The 22,245-nt window shown below is 41.2% G+C and overlaps 2 protein-coding genes and 1 pseudogene across 2 annotated transcripts in view; 2 read left to right on the forward strand and 1 right to left on the reverse strand.

Annotated features, from left to right (window-relative positions):
• The window catches only part of abat (4-aminobutyrate aminotransferase), a 147,111-nt gene extending 126,029 nt beyond the window's left edge, over positions 1 to 21,082 (reverse strand). Inside the window, exon 1 of the mRNA XM_049560244.1 lies at positions 20,944 to 21,082. The gene's annotated coding sequence lies outside the window, so the exon portion shown is untranslated. The remainder of the gene's footprint in view (positions 1 to 20,943) is intronic.
• LOC125878859 (uncharacterized) overlaps positions 1 to 22,245 on the forward strand; it is a 265,428-nt gene that overhangs the window by 210,053 nt on the left and 33,130 nt on the right. The gene's annotated exons all lie outside the window — the stretch shown is intronic.
• LOC125879489 (histone H2A-beta, sperm-like) lies at positions 5,753 to 7,076 on the forward strand (annotated as a pseudogene).

Below are 22,245 nucleotides of genomic sequence, written 5' to 3' on the forward strand. Positions count from 1 at the left end.
CAGGAACCCTGAAAACCCATAAAAAGAGAAAATCTTAAAAAACTCAAACAATACAACCTTAAACAGTAGGTGAAAGTTACAGAAAGTCGCTCAAAGAAGGAGTTTAAAAGAAAGATACAACAACTCCATTAAAAACCTAAGAGCACGTTAATAAATAAATAGGTCTTCCAATAAATAAATAAAGAAAGACATGAATCAATTAATTTCCCTTCATTTCCGGAATCAACTAACATTAAAATTGTTCATTCCCAGCAAGTGGATACTTAATTCCCCAGATCCACTTTGCTTGAACCAATCTAACAGCATCCACTCAAGCTGCAGGAGAGAACCATAAAGAACTAAAGTTATGTTACTGAGCGACAGTTGGAAAAATTATACCAAAGTTAATTTTTTTCACATACAGAACTGCATGGTGGTCAACAAAAAATGAATTTCAGTATGCGAAACTTGGTCCTGGTATGTTTGTTTTGGAGAGAAGGAGACCTCTGTGGATTATTTAGCTTCCAGTCGAAACCTCCATTTACCTGTAAATGAGTGTTTTTACACTGGGCTTGCAGCGGTATACCGATTTCAAGGTATACCGTGATATGAAGGTTGGCGGTTATCATACAGTGTACACTTGCTTAATGATGATAATGGACAGAAAATACTGGATGGAGAATCTCATCAATTATTAAGGTTTCAATTATAGTAATAAAATGTTAGTTCAACGAAAGATAACCCTTCCCTTTTTCATTTCTCTAAGGCTCATTCTAACTGACAATAAAAATTCTGTAATACCGTGATATTGTGAATCCGCAAAATTTTCGATTATTGTACCGTGAAAATGTTATTCCATTTACACTGCAGTATTGCTTCTTAAGAAAAAGATCTGAATACTTCCACCACTTTTAACAAGAGCTGCTATTCCCCATCAAAAGTTAGCCATGACCTTTTTCCACTTTTGCCAGCTAGCAACATGAACATGTGGAAACATAGTGCCCACTGCTTATCCTCTGGTCTCCACTGGTAAGCTACCCTTGGCCGCTCTGCATTGCGTACCCACCGGGTCTCTAAAGAGCTAGCTTGCAGCACCATTCAATTGGGCAGTTACTGCTTGTAATGTTGTCCCAACCCAACAGCATTGCTGTGAAAGCATTGTACCCACCTTTCAGCCCCTTAACTAAAGGACAAGATATTTACAACACAAAACATTAAAATTTCACAGCCTCTAAATGTCAAATGTCAGCCAGCTCTCCCTGCACTATCTGCCGAAGCAGAGCCTCAACATTGCTTCTTCTTTTTGCGTCTTCTAATGTTTTATGCTGCCGTCTTGGCCAGGTCACTCTTGAAAAAGAGATTTTTATTCTCAATGAGGCTTTTACCTGGTTAAATAAAGTATATATATATATATATATATATATATATATATATATATATATATATATATATATACACATTATGGCAGCATTTTTAGGTTGTATAGACTGCCACTATCTACTTGTTGCATCTGTAAGTTACATTCTAGCAGTTTGTTAAAGTCCTCTGCTACTATACTTTAAATAAATGCTCATATTGAGTAAAGCTTAACTTGCTACATTGTGGTTGTATTGCTCCATGAACCAAACAAGTTACAGTTACAATTTACATCCATGTCAGTCCAGACTGATATGGAGCCAAGACTGTTAACAATGTTTTAAATATGGATGTTTTGCAAATAAACTACAAATTCTAAATGTGCATGCCCCACACACATCTCCCCCCAGGCAGTAGAGAAGATCTATGCAACCAGCACAGTTTCAAGATTAGTGTCACCAATTCAGTGTCTGATTAAATGTCTCCCCTTGTATTCCTGAAGGCCAATTTCCACCAGATGCGTGTTGGTTGCGTCTCCGCTCCGGCACGGCAGCGGAGCCAATAGGATTCCATTCTAGTCAATGTGTGTGTTTCCACCGGCTGCGGCTGTGCTGCGTTCCGGCTCCGTCTCAGCTCTGGCACTCCGGAGCCCTCCGCAACAGATACGAAGGACTTCTATTTTTGCCGGACGCCGGAGCACAACGCAGCAATTCAGCACAGAGCAGATCGTGTGGGGCAGGAAGTCGTGCACAGAAACATGATAAAACATCCGGTTAATTTTCAAAATAAAATACACAGTGTTCACGGCGGATCATATTTCCCTGCACTACACCTTAAAAACTACATAATGGGCAGAGGCAGGCCTGAAGTCAACAGGTCAGAGGTTTTCAGACGTCATTTCACCCCATGAACACCATGGACGAGGAGATATTAATCATGGCAGTGCACCGAGATGTCTTCCGGCGGAGCTGCACCACACCGCGCAGCAAACGCAGCCGGTGGGTATTGACGGACGGCAGAGCACGCAGCGGATAACCAGCGCTGCCGTTCCGCAACGGACATGCATCCAGTGGAAATCCGGCGTGAGATATGACATTGAGTAACGGTCAGAAAAGTGTTTTTGCTGAACATTATTATGTTACAGTGAAGTCGACCTTTGACCTTTTGGCTATAAAATGTCATCACTTTATATCCAATTAGACATTTGAGTGAAATTTTGTCATAATAAGCATATATATTCTTGAGTTATGGCCAAAAAGAAGTTAGAAGTGGTGAATTTACAGCTAACAGCAATTTAATACGGTACAGTCCCTGGCTTTTGTTTGATGTCTAGTGTCTTTTTTATGTTGTGGCACATTGTGGACCTGCACTTGCACTTGTATTGTGCCTTTCTAGTCTTCTGTCCCCTCAAAGTGCTTTTTACACTACAAGTCACATTCACCCATTCACACATACATGCATGCATGCACTGGTGGCCGAAGCTACCATACAAGGTGCCACCTGCTACTCAGTTTTTAACACACTCACACAGTGATGGAACAGCTATCAGGAGCTATTTTGGGGTTCAGTATTTTGCTCAAGGATACTTTGACATGCAGACCGGAGAAGCTGTGGATCGAACCGATCTTCCAATTTATAGACGACCCACTCTACCTCTGAGCCACAGCCACCCTTGCTAGTTAGCTCGCATTAGCTTAGAGGGCGACCTTGGCCTATTTATCATATGATGTGAATGTCAAACTTTATATGGAAAAAAGGAACAAATAGTCTAATGTTCATATTGAACATCCAAATCTGATTAGACTGACATAATTCTGAGTCACATACAGCCCTGGAAACAACTACAAAAAATATGACTTACCATTATTGATTAAATCAGCCTGACAAAATCAGACATGCTCTAACTGTACAAAAGGCTCCTCTGACTTTAATATCCTTGACTGATTCCAGTCAGGTAAAATATTTCAGTTTTTGTCTTGCACCTTTGTGTTGCTAAATTGATGCATTGATACAGCTACCTCACTAGCTGTCAGGTGAGTGGTGACATTATCAGCATGGAAATTCCTGTGAAAAGTCAGCGTCGTGCTCTACGTTGTGTACTTGTTTGTTAGCTAGACAATACACCTACTGACAATGTGTTGTTCTGTCAATGGCAGAAGTAAGTTCATTTAGTTTGTGTGTTCATTACGTTTCAATGGGCAGTGACATGCTGTTACAGAGAGTTTACTTTCCGCATAGGCTGATGATAGTGGTTACTACACATATTCTTAGTGCTATGAATACATGTTACCATTAATAGCACTAAAGGTGAGCCCTTTCCTGTACTCTCTTTACACACAGTTGCACGCCTACCCACAACACCAATGTCATTATTAAATTTGGAGATGACACAACAGTGGTGGGCCTGATCGGCTGAGGAGACGACAGCTTACAGGGGTGAGGTTCAGAGGCTAACAAGATGGTGCACTGTTAACAACCTGACTTTGAACACCAAGAAAACCAAGGAGGTGATCATCAACTTCAGGAGGAAAAAGGATGATCACCAGCCTCTGGCAATAACTGCAGAGGGTGTCAACCCTCAACAAGTTCCTAGGCACACATATCTCAGAGGACCTCACATGTGCACACAACACGAACTGCCTGATCAGGAGGGCACAGCAGCCATTACACTTCACAAGAACTCTCAGTAAGATCAACCTCTCACAACCTCTGCTGCTCTCCTTCTATCACTGCTCTGTGGAAAGTGTCCTAACTTATGGCATCTTGGTATGGTATGGCAGCAGCTCTGCAGCTGACAAGAAGGCCCTGCAGAGTGATAAAAACTGCACAGAAAATGACGAACACACACCTACCTGCCCTGGAAGACACTTTCACCTTCATTTCGCCTCCAGAAATCAACAAACATCCTGAAGGACTCATCTCACCCTGCCCACCATCTGTTTGACCTTAGGTAGATGTTATCGGACAATTAAAACACACAGCAGCAGACTGTTGAACAGTTTTTACCCCAAAGCCATTACTACATTGAACGTTGTACTGACATTACATAGCCAGTAATATAGAATATTTATACTTACACTGTATGCAATAACTTTAATCATTTATTTATTTTATGTGCAATAATTTTAACTTATTTTATGTTCATGGCAATCTGTTGGCACTGTTTGTGTGTGCGTATTTGTGCATGCGTGTGTGTGTGTGTGTTTAGAGTATGAATGAATGATATCTTATCCCTTCCTTTATTATTTATTTATTATTTTTATAATGAGTTCTGTTGTATTCTGTGCATTAAATTTGATTGTATTTATTTACAATGACAATAGAAGGAATTAAACTGATATAAATTGAAATGAATTGAACTGATTGAACTACCCTGTATTATCACAGTCAAAGAACCTTTATCCTTACTTATCAGGCGTGCGTCATGCTGGATATGTTAAGTTGTATTTCTGTTTATGTTTGCTACCAATGGGTGCGGTTACATGATGGCTTCTCATTCAGAATGAAAAAAATTTGAATGAAATCATTCGGAATTAAAGTCTTTCCAGGTAGTTTACATGGGAAATATTCATTCCGAATGAGGGTTTACATGGGAGATCAGTTTAATCACCTTTTAATCGTCTGTATTCGGGTCCGCACAAGGTTTGGGGCAGGGAAGGTTTCTGATTGGATAGGGGGCGGGGCGGATGTTACATGTTTATGTTTACTGGAAGATAACACTGTAGTCCTCGTTCCGGATAACAAGATGCTTGACTATAGGCATGCGCCGGTTACCGGTGTCATGGTTTACCACGGTAAAAGAATGTGATGGTGTCACTAACCGCCCATTTTCCATTCTGATGGTAAAGGCTAACAGTGTAACCTATGTTTCATAAATGGGAATTTCACGAACTCAAAACTCAGAAATAATTCTGTGCCAGTCCTGCATTTTAACTGGCACATACAGAAATCATGCACGTACAGCCGCTGCAGTCAGCACAATTATTGAGGGGCAGGGTTTCCTCCAGGATTTTTTTAAACTGTGAGGGAGGGCTGCGGCGATGACGGGTGGGGACGGGGGGTATTGATGTGAAATTATGACAACTTAAAACTGAATGTTTTTATAAATACACTATTTGGTCACTACACAACAATATACACAACTGCAGCCTAATCTAATGGCACAGTTTGCAGCCTGGTTGAGAGCACTTTATTTTTCTTGATTTTTTTGAAAAAGAGCTCAAAGGCTCTGCTGTATGAGGTGGCCCATTGATGCTGCCTGTTCCTCAGGTCTGTCCTCACCTACACGTAAAAAAACAAGTAAAAGTGTGTTGAATACTGTTGATCTTGAATGTGCTCTTACAATGACCAGGTTGTCTGGAGGGGGCATGGTAAACCGGTAGCAGGTGTCGCAAATTAATAAATGCCCCCCCCTGTGATGACGCCGGTAAGGTAAGACAACACGTTTACATGTCGTTTTCTATATGTTCTCTGACATTTATCCTAACGATATGAGGCGGTCTTTGTGGGAAAAAAAGCTTGTTTAGTGGACTAACTTTGCACTTGAAGTATGCCCGTTCACATATTAACAGGTCTGACGCTACTATGTGCCCCGGCTGTATCTAGGCTAACGGCTAACATGCTAACTATTATTTTTATGTCACTAGTCACTTGAAACAAATTTAGGACGATAGGAGACGGGTTGAAATAAACCAAAACTTCCCTTTAACGTTAACATTAGGGTTATTTTCACAGGCTTGAACAAAAGATGAATCAAACTTAACCTTGCTTAGGTAGGATACCTTTCTCTCACCCTTTTCTCTCCCTCTACTTCGGACTGTCGTCTTTGCCTCCCCTCCACTCTTGAGCGTGCCACAGTACAGCCAGACAGGCAGGTGATGACTCCGTTTTTCAAAATAAAGTTAATTGCAGCATAGTGTCACATGACATTTCATGATATTTAAATTGTCATTTCAAACTCTGATTATGGTAAGTATATGTGCGCAAATATAGGATATATATATATATATATATATATATATATACATGTGTGTGTGTGTGTGTGTGTATATATGTTTATATATATCCATTCATACAATATACTTTACATTGCTTTAACATCAAAAAAATAAATTAAAAAATCAGCATTCTGAAGGCATGGTGGCTTTTATTTTGCCATGGCGGTGCGCCACGATCAATTACAAGTAGAGGAAACCCTGAGGGGGGGCAGCCTCAGTCAGTCAGTACATTAGTAATCAGTATAAATCCACTCACGTGCAAACTGCAAACATGGCTGGAGGAGGCGAAGCTGAACTTTTCCCACCAGTGAAAAGGACTAAGTTGGTGGTGTGGGAATTCTGGATTCTGCATTCTGGCTATCAGAAGAATCCCCAGAGCCAAGGCAAAGACCCGCTCCTCCCGTACTGGGCTCCAGTTCCCAGTTGGTCGTGTTCACAGGCTGCTGTGCAAAGGAAACTATGCGGAGCGTGTCGGTGCCAGCATCCCCGTCTACCTGGCGGCTGTGCCGGAGTATCTGACGCTGAGATCCTGGAGTTGGCTGGAAACACTGCCCGCGACAACAAGAAGACTCGTATCATCCCCCGTCACCTGCAGCTGGCTGTCCGCAACGACGAGGAGCTCAACAAGCTGCTGGGAGGAGTCACCATCGTGAAGTTAAGAAACGGCTCTATTAAACTTTTAACGAGTCTATATTAGCCTACACATTTAAACAACTGGTGTGATGATGCGTTGCACTGATAGGAGATGCCTGGTACGTGCTGTCGCTCGTGAACGGTCAAACGAATATTAGCCTACCGTTTTAAAGTCTAGAGCGCGAAAATAGGACGATGCCTGTTTTATTATGATGCTGATTATTATTATTATTATTATTATTACTATTATTATTATTACAGCGCCAATACCGGTTACTGTGGTATTTTTGCCCACGGTTATCATACCATCAAAATCTCATACCGGCACATGCCTACTTGACGCCGCCGTTATTAGTGCCTTTTTCGGGCTTGTTTTGCTTATATTCTTGAAGCAGCAGTACGACAACAACCTTGTTCTGCTAATGCTTTGTCTGTTGAGGAGGAGAAGGGAGGTAGAAGGTCGAAGAAGGGAGATAGATGAAATGGAAATGAATGGAAACCTCTATCTCAGACTGTTGCTATGCGCGCTATATACGTCATCGTGCCAGAAGGGCAAGGAAACGAGCATGCACAGAAAGACCAGAATGAACTTAAAGAGGAATGAGTCTATACAAGTGCGAAAAATTGTTTCATTCGGAATTAGAAACGGAATATTCCAGCCCCTTACATCGAATTGAATTTTCAATCGCATTGGCCATTTTCATTCCGAATTAGGTGTTTACAAGATCACTTTTAATAGGAATGAACTTTCATTCTGAATGAAAAGGAAATTAAACTGTCCATGTAAACGCACTCATTGTAGGTTGTATATTAGTCTGGATATTCCTGTTTAGAAAATTGTAGTGCTGTTTAATGATGCAATGTACATGCAACATGACAGTGAACAGTATTGTACTTATTGCTTTCATTATTGTTTATTGACAGAGAACCCACACTCATCTATATACCTTCTGAATACCAGCACATTGGTTCTCATTTCCTGTGTAAAGACTATGCCTGTGATATTACTGCACAAAGTTCATCCCACCCTTTAGTGGTGCTCTGGCCAACACTCACAGTCCTAAAACCTAACAGTTATCTTATTCTTGTCTTAATCAAAAAACCTTACATTGACTTCAAACTGTACAGAACTCAGCTGCAAGGCTTTTAACCAAAACCAAGAAGCACAACCACATCACACCAGTTTTAGCCGCTTTACGATGGCTCCCTGTTTGTTTTGGGATTGATTTTAAAATCTTATGAATTACTTGAAAGGCTCTTCATGGCCTGGCTCCAGACTACATTTCAGACCTGTTAGTCCCCTATGAACCTTTGCGTAGTTTGAGATCCTCGGGCAGAAGTCTTCTGCTTGTCCCAGAGTCCAGACTGAGGACCAAAGGGAATAGAGCTTTTAGCACCAGGGACCCGGGGCTCTAAAATGACCTGCCCAAAGATATAAGGCTTTCTGAGTCACTGGCTTCATTTAAGTCTCTCCTAACAACATACTTTTATCATAAATCATATCCTGACTTTTATCTAAGCTGTCTATTTTATTGCTATCTTACTGACTTTAATGACCTTTTATTATCTTGATTTAAACTTTGGCCTTATTTTATCTTTTACTAGATGACATTTTATGACATGCTGTTTGTAATAGAGTGATCTATTGTGTTGATCTATTGTGTTCTTGTTGCCACCTCCTGGTAAATATTGGCCATTGCAGTTATGTGGTTACATTTTGGTTGGCCAATGAATAACAGGGTTTTATGCTCAACCTCCCGAAAAAGTTTGTCAGTCTGCCTGCTGTAGTCTGAACTAAAGACGCTCTTAAGTGCATCACCTCGGCTGGTTATTGACTCCAACCCAGTATATTACAAATGGCGACGAGGATTCTAAAGAAGACCACTACGTTAAAGGACTAAATTGGAGGGCCGTGCACTGGTCGTACATACATTTAACGAGTACTTTGTGGAGGAACCGGGCATGTGTTGGATTAGCAGTAGCATCGGATGCTAACATGGCTCTGCAAGTGGGTCGCGTGGATGAATATAGCGAATCAAAGGAGGTTTTTGATTGGAGCGGTTGGAGCAGTGGATGTTGGCTAATGAGGTTGCAGATGACAAGGAGGTGTGTGTTTTCCTTTCCGTGATTGGAGCGGACACTTACAAGCTGCTGAAAAACCTGGTCTCTCCAGATGTGCCAAGTACTCTGGGATATGATGTGCTGACGAGGGCGCTATGTGGACATTACAAGCCAGCACCTGTTGTGATAGCGGAGCGTATTCGCTTTCAGAAACGTAATCAGAAAGAAGGGGAAGCCGTTTCTGATTACATTGTGGCTTTGAGGCAGTTGTCAGCCACCTGCAATTTTGGACAGTACTTGGACAATGCCCTGAGAGATCGCTTTGTGAGTGGATTACGGTCTTATGCAGTGCAGCGCAGGCTGTTGTCTGAAAAGGACCTGAACTTTCCTCGTGCCTGTGAGATTGCAGTCTTGATGGAGCTTGCGTCCAAAAATACGATGGAGTTTTCTGGACACAGTGGACCAGGTAAATATCCTGTCAAGTGTCAGCACTTTTTCTGAGAAGGGGAAGAAAGGACAGTTCAGACGGGAAAATAATAACAAAGCAAACGGACAAAAAGGAGGTAAAAGGGACACAGGGGTGCAGCAAACATGTTACAGATGTGGTGGCAAACACTAAGCTTGTGACTGCAGATTTAAGAATGAAAAGTGTCATGCCTGCTCCAAAATTGGACACATTGCCTGTGCATGTGGGAAGAATAAAGGCACATCTTCAACTCAGTATGTTGGAACTGAAGGGAATGCATCCAGAAGTGGTGATGAGGCAGAACTTTTTGGATTGTATGCAGTATACTCTACCTCAAGCTGGGAAAAAGGTTACACAGTTGATCTTGGACTGGGGGACAAGAGCACCACAATGTTACTGGACACGGGGTCAGCAGTGTCAGTGGTTTCTGACAACTTTTACCAGGTAAACCTCACCCATTTCCCTTTAAAACCAGCTCGCAAGTTAAAGCTGAAATCATACTCAGGCCTAAGGATTGCTGTTCGAGGGTACATCATGTTACCAGTACAGTATGAGGACCAGCAAGTGACGCTTCCACTGGTCATTGTAAAGGGAAGCAGACCTGCTCTGATTGGCCGCAACTGGCTAAAAAATCTACGGCTGAACTGGAAACAGATCTTCACAGTACACAAAGCACAAACAAAGATGCATTGTAATACAGGAGTACAAAAGGTGATACAGCGACATCAGGCAGTCTCAGAGGACCAAGGCTGTATCCAAGTGTTCAAGGCTAAAATCCACACTAAGCCTGATACCACACCAATCGTCTGCAAGGCTCGCCCAGTTCCTTATGCGCTAAAGGAAGCTGTAGAGAGAGAGCTGTATAGGTTGGAGAGAGCGAAGGTGATTTCAAAGATCGAAAAAAGTGAGTGGGCAGCTCCCATAGTCACCGTACCCAAGGTTGACAAAGCTATCAGGATATGTGGTGACTATAAGGTCAGTGTGAATCAATGCATTAAAGAGCAGACATATCCACTACCAAATACTGAAGATCTGTTCGCTACATTAGCAGGAGGAACATCTTTCAGTAAACTGGATCTTTCACACGCCTACCAACAACTGCAGTTGGATGAAGAGTCAGAAAAATATCTGACTATAAATACACACAAGGGCCTGTACAAGTATCACCGCCTCATTTATGGGGTTTCTAGTGCTCCTGCAATATTTCAGTTCGTTATGGACCAGATTTTGCAAGGGATGGACCATGTGACATGCTTTTTGGATGACATCCTCATCACTGCTTCCTCAGAGGAGGAGCACTTGACAAGACTGGATAATGTTCTCACACGTTTGGAGAAACATGGCATCAGGGTGAAGCTGTCAAAATGTCAGTTTCTCCAGAGCAGTGTAGAGTATCTGGGACATCGCATTGATAAAGATGGTTTACATCCCACAGAAGAAAAGGTGACTGCCATAACAAATGCACCTGAGCCCACAAATGTCACAGAAAGTCTTTCTTAGGCCTTCTGAACTATTACAGCCGGTTCCTGCAAAACCCCTCCACCGTGCTCCAGCCTCTGCATAACCTGCTTAAAAAGGACTCAAAGTGGGTTTGGACTGCTGAATGCGCAAAAGCATTTGAAGATACAAAGCAACTACTGCAGCAGAACAAGGCGTTAGTACACTACAACACCTGTCTGCCACTGCGAATTGCATGTGATGCATTGCCTTATGGAGTTGGGGCTGTAATTTCTCATGTGACAGAAAATGGAGAACAATGACCTGTGGCATTTCCATCAAGGACACTCACTGAGCCGGAAAGGAAGTATGCCCAAATTGAAAAGGAGGCACTTGCGATCGTTTTTGGAGTAAAGAAATTTCATAAATATCTTTACGGGAGAAAATTCACACTCATCACTGATCATAAGCCACTGTCGGCCATCCTGGGGCCAAAATCAGCGGTTCCAACTTTGGCAGCATTAAGAATGTAACGCTCTGCACTTATTCTCATGGCCTACAGTTACGAGATTGAGTACAAGAGGTCAGCTGATCATGCTAACGCGGATGCTTTGTCACGCCTACCCCGAGTAGTGGTGAGTAACACAGCAGAAGAGGGAAGTATCTTCTACTTCTCACACGTGGAGGAACTACCTGTGTGTGCAAAAGACATTGAGAGTGCTACTCTTAAAGATCCTGTACTCAGCAAGGTGTGGAGCTTCACAGTGAATGGATGGCCTAGTTATGTGCAGGATGAAGCTTTGAGGCCTTACTTTGTACGCAGACAGGAGTTATCAACAGAACAAGGCTGCATCCTCTGGGGGCAATGAGTCATCATACCCCCAGGTTATCGACAGAGAATACTGGAGGATCTTCATCATGAACACCCAGGTATCTGCCACATGAAGGCTCTTGCCCGCAGTTACCTCTGGTGGCCAGGCTGTGATGGTGAAATTCAAGAACTGGTGAACAAGTGCTCAGTCTGTCAAGCAGTACAGAAAATGCCAGCGGTGGCACCCTTACATTCTTGGCGGTGGCCAGAAAGAGTGTGGCAAAGAATTCACATTGATTTTGCAGAGAAAGATAAACAGTATTTTTTGGTTGTCATAGATAGCCATTCAAAGTGGTTAGAGGTTTTCCCCATGTCCTCCACCACTTTTCACAACACCATTGAAGTGCTGCGTGGTCTGTTTGCTTCGTATGGACTGCCAGAAGAGCTAGTATCAGACAATGGCCCACAGCTGGTGTCAAAGGAGTTTACTTTACTTTTTACTGGAGAGTAATGGAGTCAAACACACTGCTGTACCTGCCTACCACCCAGCATCAAACGGAGCAGCACAGAGATCAGTACAGATCCTAAAACAAGCTCTGATGAAGAATGTGCTGGAAGCAGAAAGCAAGGCTTCCTTGCCACTCAGTCTCACGCCGGATTTCCACTGGATGCATGTCCGTTGCGGAACGGCAGCGCTGGTTATCCGCTGCGTGCTCCGCCGTCCATCAATACCCACCGGCTGCGTTTGCTGTGCGGTGCAGCTCCGCCGGAAGACATCTCGGTGCACTGCCATGATTAATATCTCCTCGTCCATGGTGTTCATGGGGTGAAATGACGTCTGAAAACCTCTGACCTGTTGACTTCAGGCCTGCCTCTGCCCATTATGTAGTTTTTAAGGTGTAGTGCAAGGAAATATGATCCGCCATGAACACTGTGTATTTTATTTTGAAAATTAACCGGATTTTTTATCGTGTTTCTGTGCACGACTTCCTGCCCCGCACGATCTGCTCTGTGCTGAATTGCTGCGTTGTGCTCCAGCGTCCGGCAAAAACAAAAGTCCTGCGTATCTGTTGTGGAGGGCTCCGGAGTGCCGGAGCTGAGACGGAGCCGGAACGCAGCACAGCCGCAGCCGGTGGAAACACACACATTGACTAGAATGGAATCCTATCGGCTCCGCTGCCGTGCCGGAGCGGAGACGCAACCAACACGCATCTGGTGGAAATTGGCCTACAGACTTGCGAATTTCCTTCTCATGTACCGCAGCACACCCTACACCATGACGGGACGTACGCTAGCTGAGTTATTCCTGAAACGCCAGTTTAGAACCTGTTTCAATTTGCTCAAACCAGAGCTTGCCAGACAGATCGAAGGAAAACAAGCAGCTCAGAAGCATCATCATGACAAAGGGGTCCCACCTATTCGGTTTTTACTGGAGGGAAAGGCTGATCGCATCCGAAATTTCAGGGGAGGAGTGGAAAAATGGATTCAGGCTAAAGTACTGAAAAGACTGGGAACTGTCACTTACCTGATCCAAGAGGGACAGAGACAGCATACAGTGCATGTGGATCACATGTTACCATGGCAAGAAAACGTGGAGAGACTTCCAGTTATCTTGTCTCCACCAGTTGCAGAAAATGTGCCATCAGTACAACTGGACAGCGCTGTTCCAGTTTCTTCACCAAGATCATCAGTGAGCCAGACACCACCCACTGTCCTCCCTAAACCAGCTACAGGGACTGCTGAGGTGCCATCATCAGCACCCAGATCACCCGCAACCAAAACCCCACCTGTGAAACGCAGGTACCCAGAAAGGTTTCGAGTATCACCACAAAAACTGAATCTCTGAAGGCAGTATATTAATCTGTGTTGCAAGATGTACAAATACTGCTGAGTAATATGTTAATGTTACTAGAATACTGCAAAGTGATATGTTAGTTACATTTATGGGTTAAGAGTTCAGTAATGGAGAAAAAAAAACTGAACTTACTCAGGGGCAGTTTAGGGTTTTGCATTTTTGATTAAGCCTGATGCACTTTTGTTTTGGGGTTGTTGTTTTTTTTGAAGGACCTGCCACATTTCTAAAAGGGAAGGAATGTAATAGAGTGATCTATTGTGTTCTTGTTGCCACCTCCTGGTAAATATTGGCCATTGCAGTTATGTGGTTACATTTTGGTTGGCCAACGAATAACGGTTTTACTCGTTGCCGTGGAAAAGTTCAGCTATCACTGCTGTCATATTCACATGTCATATGTTCTTGCAGATAACAAGATATGAATCCTACGTATAGCCTTTTTTGTGACTGAACAAAAATGTATTAATACATCTCTATATAAGATGCCATAAAAACAGAAATGTTTGTAAATAAGGACAGGACTATAATTTAATAAATTGGGCATTACTTACATAGTTTACAATCATTACAATAATATCAGACTTCAGTTTGTTATCAGTCTCCAATTGCTTTAATTATGATAGATTAATTTATTAAAACGCTTTACAGCAACCTTCAATTTACATGAATTCTCACGTAAATCAGCATCATATCACTTTGCTACTGCAGAGTAGACCTATGGCCTCTACTACAGAGGATAAATAAATTGTGACTGACTATCAGGTTAATATTTTCAGAGGAAAAAAATACAAGACAACAGCTTTTATTAAAGATCAGTCAGATATAATTGGGCTTCACATCTGTACAGATGTTATTCTAAGAATTCTCACATCCCACTGACCACAAGTCTCTGTGATGCTAAACACTTCAATAATTAAAACTTTCCAATGTTAATATACAGTAGACTATGTATAGATTATGATACAGTTATAATGGCCAAAAATGTGAATAACTGCATTGTGTTGCGTTGCAGGATGATTTAAGGTGTGTGTGTGTGTGTGTGTGTGTGTGTACGCACGCTTTCATTCATTCATTCATCTTCTAACCGCTTCATCCTCTTGAGGGTCGCGGGGGGGGGCTGGAGCCTATCCCAGCTGACATCAGGCGAGAGGCAGGGTACACCCTGGACAGGTCGCCAGACTATCGCAGGGCTGACACACAGAGACAGACAACCACTCACACTCACATTCACACCTATGGACAATTTAGTGTTATCAATTAACCTAGTCGCCAATCTGCATGTCTTTGGATTGTGGGAGGAAGCCGGAGTGCCCGGAGAGGACCCACGCTGACATGGAGAGAACATGCAAACTCCGCACAGAAGGGCTCCCACGCCCGGGATCGAACCGGCATCCCTCTTGCTGTGAGGTGAGAGTGCTAACCACCACACCACTGTGCCGCCCCTGTGCGCATGCTTTTGTAAATATAATTTTGCTTGCTTGGTTTCTGCTTAATACTATTCTGGGACGGTCAAATCAGCTGTCCTGTCCTCTGGTGACCTGATATTGCATTGACAAAAAGATTATTGTGTAACCACAGCTACAGTGAGCTGTTATCGAACACTGGAGCTAGTAGACTCCACATCCAGGCTACTTGATCTGCAGGCATTTGATTGAAATAAAAATGCTTGTGACAGATAAAGAAAGGTGAATATTTCTAAAATCAAACAGTTCTGAGGGCCTGTTATACACTGCAGGAGATAAATACATGGATCAAGAAAAGTTTATGGGTCACAACAAGTAACTCCACTGCCTAGGTCGATGCAGCATAGCTTAGCACCATATTGCATCATATAACAATGCCTGTGGCACACATCGAATGCACAGCACAGACAGTAGTAGCTGGGGTACAATAACTGTAATGTTAGGCAACACAGGAAGCGAAACAGCCCATTAAAATGGCCAAAAGTTGTCATAATATGAAGAATGCTGCCACAACTGTCAGGGCCAGGATTTCATAGAGTGTCTGGGTTATAGTTAACATGGACTGGGAACAAACTACATCCACTGAGACTGATTAATTCCCACTAAACCAGAATTTCTAAAGCTTAGGGTCCAACCCACATGGAGCCACTCGTTGTGTACATGGAGTTGTTGGAGCTCTCTGGAACATTAGTAGTGTTTTATCAATTTGTAGGCTGCAAGTTTTTTGACAATAATAATAATAAAACTTTATGATAGCAGGGTTTTCGACACATTGAGTTGTGGCAGCCTGGCACAATTAAAACAGCTGCTGCCATGTTCTTATCTTCTATTTTTGGAGCTGGATTGCACTGTTGGAATATACTGTTCATTGCTGCACATTTTCACAGCACAAGGTGTACACACAAACACAAACTGAGCAGCAGAGCATCAGGCCCGATGACAATGAAACTTAAACGTTTAATGCGTTTGTGAGTCACTCACAAACGGCTGCTCCTCTCATCCATTTATCTGATCTGATCTGATCAATTGATCAATTATCCAACCCACAACTTAAAACTCTACACAAACTGCTGCTGAGGGGAAAAAAAAGATTAGATCCGCCTTGGCTGCATTCAAGGACCCGCAAAAACACTCTGAAATGAAAAGGGGCAACACAGACTGATTCACAAGGACACACAAAAAAGGAAAAACATCAGCCAGACATAGATTCTAATTCTGTGGGAAACACTGGATAGTATGTATATTTTCTTAGTTTATATTTTGAATAAGTAAATTATTATATTTAAATAAATAATAATAATAATTAAATAAATTATTGTACTGTTCTATATCTGGTCATGGCATGCTTCTACCAAATATTTTGCAAATACATCAGTTTTGTGTGCTGTGGTTACCAAGGTTACCAGCCGCTACAAGGCATATCTGCCTCTACCACAGCTTCCAACTTGAAATTTAATTTCCAGAATTAAAGTGATGAAGATTAAAGCATTATTTAATCAAAAGCCTTGGACAGAGGAGGAAAGAGAGGTGACAGAGTATAAGATTCTATTTTAACATCTCTGAACAAAGACAGTAAGTTTCATACATTTAGAGTAAACGTCCCTATTAAGCCTACGTACCATATAAGCCCACTTGTGACTTCTGAGTCAAATTTAAAAAGAAAAAAAAAACTACATCACCATTTTTGCTGACATGGTTCTTCCAATGAAGCTGCTTGTCACATAAATTATAATTTTTATTGTAAGCCAATCAGATTTGTCGATATTGAGTTATCGAAGCACATGTGTGACATGTGCCTGCTGCTCCCGGAAGAAGTTGCAAAAAAACTTCAGTGATTTTGGTGCCCTCAGAAATAAGCATTTTTTCCATATTTCTACTCCTGCTTTTGCTAAGCACTCATTTGTTATCAGAATTTAAGAGATTAGTGCTTTGAATAAAACATATGTTAGAATATTACTCGAATTAGAAGTATTTTTTTCTTTTGAAGTCAAAATATGCATTTTAGCATACTAGCAAACAGCCCACATGCTGCATCACTACAGTCGCTGCATAGCATTGTTCATTGCAATGACATAAAGCATGATAAGCATGTATAGTTTACATTTTTGTATGCAGAATATATTATTATACTGTTAAATAGAGAATAAATGTGTATATTTATCTTTATTTATTTTTTAATTAACATTTTTACCAAGTGGGCTTAAAGGGGACACTAGCAATAAAATCAAACCGTTTAGGGTGGATGTAAATGAGTATAGCTAATTACTTCAGTGCATGATCAATTGATACTTTTCATGTTATGTTAGTGCAGCATATATAGACACATTTAATGTGGTTGTTTTTTTAAAGCCATGTGTGTAGAAAAAAATATTCTGACTTTTAACCAGAAATTCACTTACGTTCCCTTTAAGCCCACCTGCTCCCATTAAGTCCACTTGACTGTGTTTCAATGGAGATTTTCTCCCTTTTGACTTTTGAACCATTTCCCTGCCAAACTTTGACCTCACCTGATCAGTCAGCTCCATAATTCAGTTAATTAAATATCATTATATCATCATTTATTATCCTTAAAATATTAGTATTGCACCTGGAAACTGTTTTTCTTTTAGTCATTAGGTCTTCAGAAATCTTGATAAAAACATCTGCACTTTCAACCAGCTGGCTGGACCAGAAATTTTGGCCAATTCTAAATGCCAACAGTACAATGTACGATAGAGATACAAACAAAATGATAACACATACTGAAAGGAGGAGTATCTTACTATGTAATGACGAAAACTCTGTCTGTGGGTGTGTCTGTTCCACGTTTTTCTCCTCACTGACTCGGTCAATCCATGTGAAATTTGGCACAGTAGTACAGGGTAATGGGAGGATGCAAATGAAGCAATATTACATCAATTGGCCAAAGGAGGGCGCTATAGCAACCGACTGAAATTGCAAATGTTGTTGCAGCTGTTTACAGTACTGTAATGTCATCCCCATCATCCACAATCAGCTCAGCAGTCTGTTCCACCAGTAGAGACTGACCTCTGGTGGTGCATGCTGTGCACTATACAATACATCCTAAATACATTATGAGTTTAACAGAGAGAGGAGTGTCTTTATTTTTGAGGTTACTGAAACTGTCGGGATTTCTAAGTATCCCAGTATACCATGATACTGTAATAATATACTGTATAGCCAAGCCTAGCGATTATACAAGTTACTGACATACTGAGATATAGCCTAACAACTAAAAAACAAACTGTTTCTTTTTTTATTCTTTGTCATTTTTAACAGTCAGCAAGTGGTTTTGACCCAGCATGACCCAATAGCCATAGCTCACTCATGAACACGCCTGATAGGATGCTGTGTGCAAAAAAAACTATCCTTAGTTAATTTCATAAAGCAGCACTTAGAAAAAACCCTGAAGGTGTCAACATGGGAAGAGCAAGGTCTTTTTTTTTTTTCTTTGATAATGTTAAAAAGTCATTTTTGGAAGTATTTAATCAAACATGCTTATAGGCATTTAAACAACTTTTTGTGTTGGAGTTTGTGTTATTCTACATTTTGACACTAAGATTTCAGTTTTTACCCGAAATGTATGTTGCTTCCAAATATATCACTAATCATAAAAGAACGTGTTCCAAAATGTTTGTAGGTAAGAAGAAAATTTGGTAGGGTTCAGGACCACTCCAAAACTAATACACACAGATTCCTCTTGTGGTTTGTGGTGAGTTATAGATTAGCAAAATAAACATTTGTTGTTACCAAAACAAAAAAAAGATAAAAATATTCCAACAGAGTTAATGTTTGTTAGATATTGTTCAAAGAGTTCATAACACTTTGTTAATTAACAGCTTAAAACAAGTCACTATTTTTGTCAAACATGAACAGCTTGCTGTCCAGCACATGTCATCTGAGTCCATCCATCTCAAGTTTTTGGGAATTGTTGTGTTCCAATGTTATGTCACCAAAAAACTAGACCTGACAAACAAGGGACTGTTCTTTATTTCTCAAAGAATGGTGGTGGGTGGGGTATGACTTCTTGTTTTGTTTTTGTTTTTTTGTTTTCTTGACCGTCAATATTTTTCCTTGAGTCCTTCTGAGTGACTGGTAGAAAATACATGATCTTCCCTCCATGAAAAATCAGTTGGTTCCCACACAATGTGTCCAAGGACTACCAATTTTTTTTTTTTAATCCAACAATTATTTCTGTTTTTACAGTTTCTGGCTATGATAAATTGAGGGATTTTGGCATGTTTTCTTTTAAAAATTGCTTTTTTAAAATTGAAAAAAAAATGCTTTCCTAAAGTCAATTTTTCAGGCTTTTTAAAAACTAAAACAGATCTTTTTTAAAAGAAAATGTTTTTAACAAAATGGCTTTTTAAAGCTTTTCTTTGAAAAAAAATACGATTTTTTTTTTAAGAAAAGTTGTGTTTTTCAGCTTTTTAAAAGTTAAAAAAAATGTTAAGTTATTAAAAGTTAAAAAATTGAAATCTTTTTAAAACTGCTCCTAAAAAATGCTTTAAAAAACAAAACCATTTTAAAAATTGAGGGAAATATTTTTTAAAAACTTGCTTTATAGAAACCACTTTTAAAAAAAAAAACTCTTACAAAAAAAAACAAAAAACTTAAAATTCAGTAAAATAAATAGAAAATAGAACCATTTGTATGCTCGTCCCCGGTATTTAAATAATTATATGACATGCCTCCACCTTTTTGCACTACCCCCTCCTCCTTCATAAATAATAAACAGTCTCTATCAGCTGCTTATTTTAAAACATACCACTTCTGTTTTCCCCATTAAAGGTGATGTACAGTGCATACATGCACTGGTGCTTTCCTGCCAGCTTCTGTTACCCATCACGTCACTGCAACTATAGACTGAAATGTTTTATCCTCATCACCACATCAATAACTTTCTCCCTCTACTTTGGTCTTGGCACTATGTGCAAGTGCATGGCAAGCCATAGACAACCAGTTTCAAAGATACTTAATCAGACTTTGCCAGTAAAGCCAGTGGAGGCCAGGACTAAAAACTGTGTACACTGTGTACAAATTTGGAAAATAGTTGACCTGCCAAAGCACCACTCGCAGCTGGTGATATTAGATTATTTAATTCTTTACTTGCTGATATCTTGCTTGCTATCCAACATGGGTCCAGGGACCTCCAGAATCTTTAATTGAACTGCACGGCCCCTCGAACAAAAAGGTTGTCATTTAAGCTAGTAATAAAGCATAAACAGCTATATTAAATATTTATTTGACAGTGGTTAATACCCAGCCTATGCTGAATGTTAAGTTACAACTACACTGGATTTTTAACCACCCCTTAAACTTAATAACTTAATAAGGGGAAGGTGAAATGCTGCAGTTACTGATTTGGATCTAAAAGGAAGGAATGCGAGACCCTTCTGCTCCTCTACAGCCTGTGCTCTAAACTCACATTCTGATAGTTCAGAGATTTAAAAAGAAAAAAAGTGTGTAGGCCTATTAAAATGCTCGATGCATTTCAAACTTGTTTTGTAGGGTGCTGTTTGTTCAAGAGTTTCTTGCGTAACTGGTCTTGTGTAGAATCTGGTTCCGTCCAGATCTGGCTGGCTCACAGATTGAGATTATGGATTGTTATAGTTGTGGATTATATTAGTGATAGATCGGTCAGCATATGAACCGACCTGTTATTATGTTGACGTTATGTTGTGACCGATGTTACGTCAGCTGCTTTGCTGACATGGACGCTATAGAAGGCTGCGCATCCCGATGCTTTGACGGTTCAACAGCACAAACACACGCCGAGCTGCGAGCGACTGTCAATGCGATATGATAAGCAAGTCCAAGCAAGTCTCGCTGCAGACCCGGAGGTTCCTGAGCCGTGAGCCACTGATAAAATCTTTTAGAACACTTACCGAGGATCCAGAGACGACAGCGGGCTCTGCGCGTGGATCTCCTCGGTATAGGATGATTGATCGACGGCGGAACCGACCTGGGATTTGTCTTTGGTCTTCTCCAGACACAGCCGGGGCTCTTTACATGGGGAGGGGCTTGTTCTCTCTCTCTCTCTCTCTCTGTTTTTTTTTTTTTTTTTTTTTTTGTTAGATAAAGCTTTATGTGTATTTAAAAGGCACTCTCACGCTATTTCAGAATTTATGCATTTTATTCCTGTGGTCTAAGACAGTCCAAAAATAATTAGCGAAAATGAACATCTCTCTCCAAAATCCAAACTATCCATCCATCCATCTTCTAACCACTTCATCCTCTTGGGGGTCATGGGGGCTGGAGCCTATCTCAGCTGACATTGGGCGAGAGGCAGGGTACACCCTGGACAGGTTGCCAGACTATCGCAGGGCTGACACATAGAGACAGATAACCATTCACGCTCACATTCGCACCTATGGACAATTTAGAGTTATCAATTAACCTAATCCTCAATCTGCATTCTGCTTCCTCCCACTGTGGGAGGAAGCAGACTGCTTCCTCCCACAGTGGGAGGAAGTGGGAGTGGGAGGAAGCAGACATGTTCTCCCCGCTGACACGGGGAGAACATGCAAACTCCGCACAGAGGGGCTCCCACACCCGGGTTCGAACCGGGAACCCTCTTGCTGTGAGGCAACACTGCTAACCACCACACCACCCTTGCCGCCCCAAATCCAAACTAGAGGTCTAAAACTCACATTTGTGATGTCATAGGGTATAAAGTCTGGAGCTGCTGCATCAACAATGAATGGTAAAAAAAAAAAAAATGTTGTAGGTGACGCTGAGAGCAGCCAGGGGGATGTTCTGAGTCGAGACCAAATCACAATGTTTGTTTACAATAATTTACCAGTAGAAAATCCTGGTGTCATGTAGGCTACATAAAATCAAACACTGCTGAATCTCAGTTAGCTTTTAGCCAGCTGAAAAAGGCCCACCAAAACAAATTAATTTCAGTTTAAAGCAACACTTACCTTTCTGGAAATTTTACACTTTTCTTTGTTAAGGTTAAAATGCCATTAATAAGCTGATGGCACACTAACATGTAAGTGAATTCCAACAGAGATACAGTAAAAACTCCATTCTCATATGGTTCTAAGAAAACTCTGCCCAATCATTGCATTCGGACCGAAAGCAATCATTGGTTGGAGTTTTCTCCAGTCCTGTCTGTCTTCCCCACATGGAGGCCTCTGACTGACGTAACCACTAGCGTAGCATCTCCCCCCGCCCCGCCCCTG

The sequence above is a fragment of the Epinephelus fuscoguttatus genome, linkage group LG19, assembly GCF_011397635.1.
Source record: "Epinephelus fuscoguttatus linkage group LG19, E.fuscoguttatus.final_Chr_v1".
Classification (NCBI taxonomy): Eukaryota; Metazoa; Chordata; class Actinopteri; order Perciformes; family Serranidae; genus Epinephelus; species Epinephelus fuscoguttatus.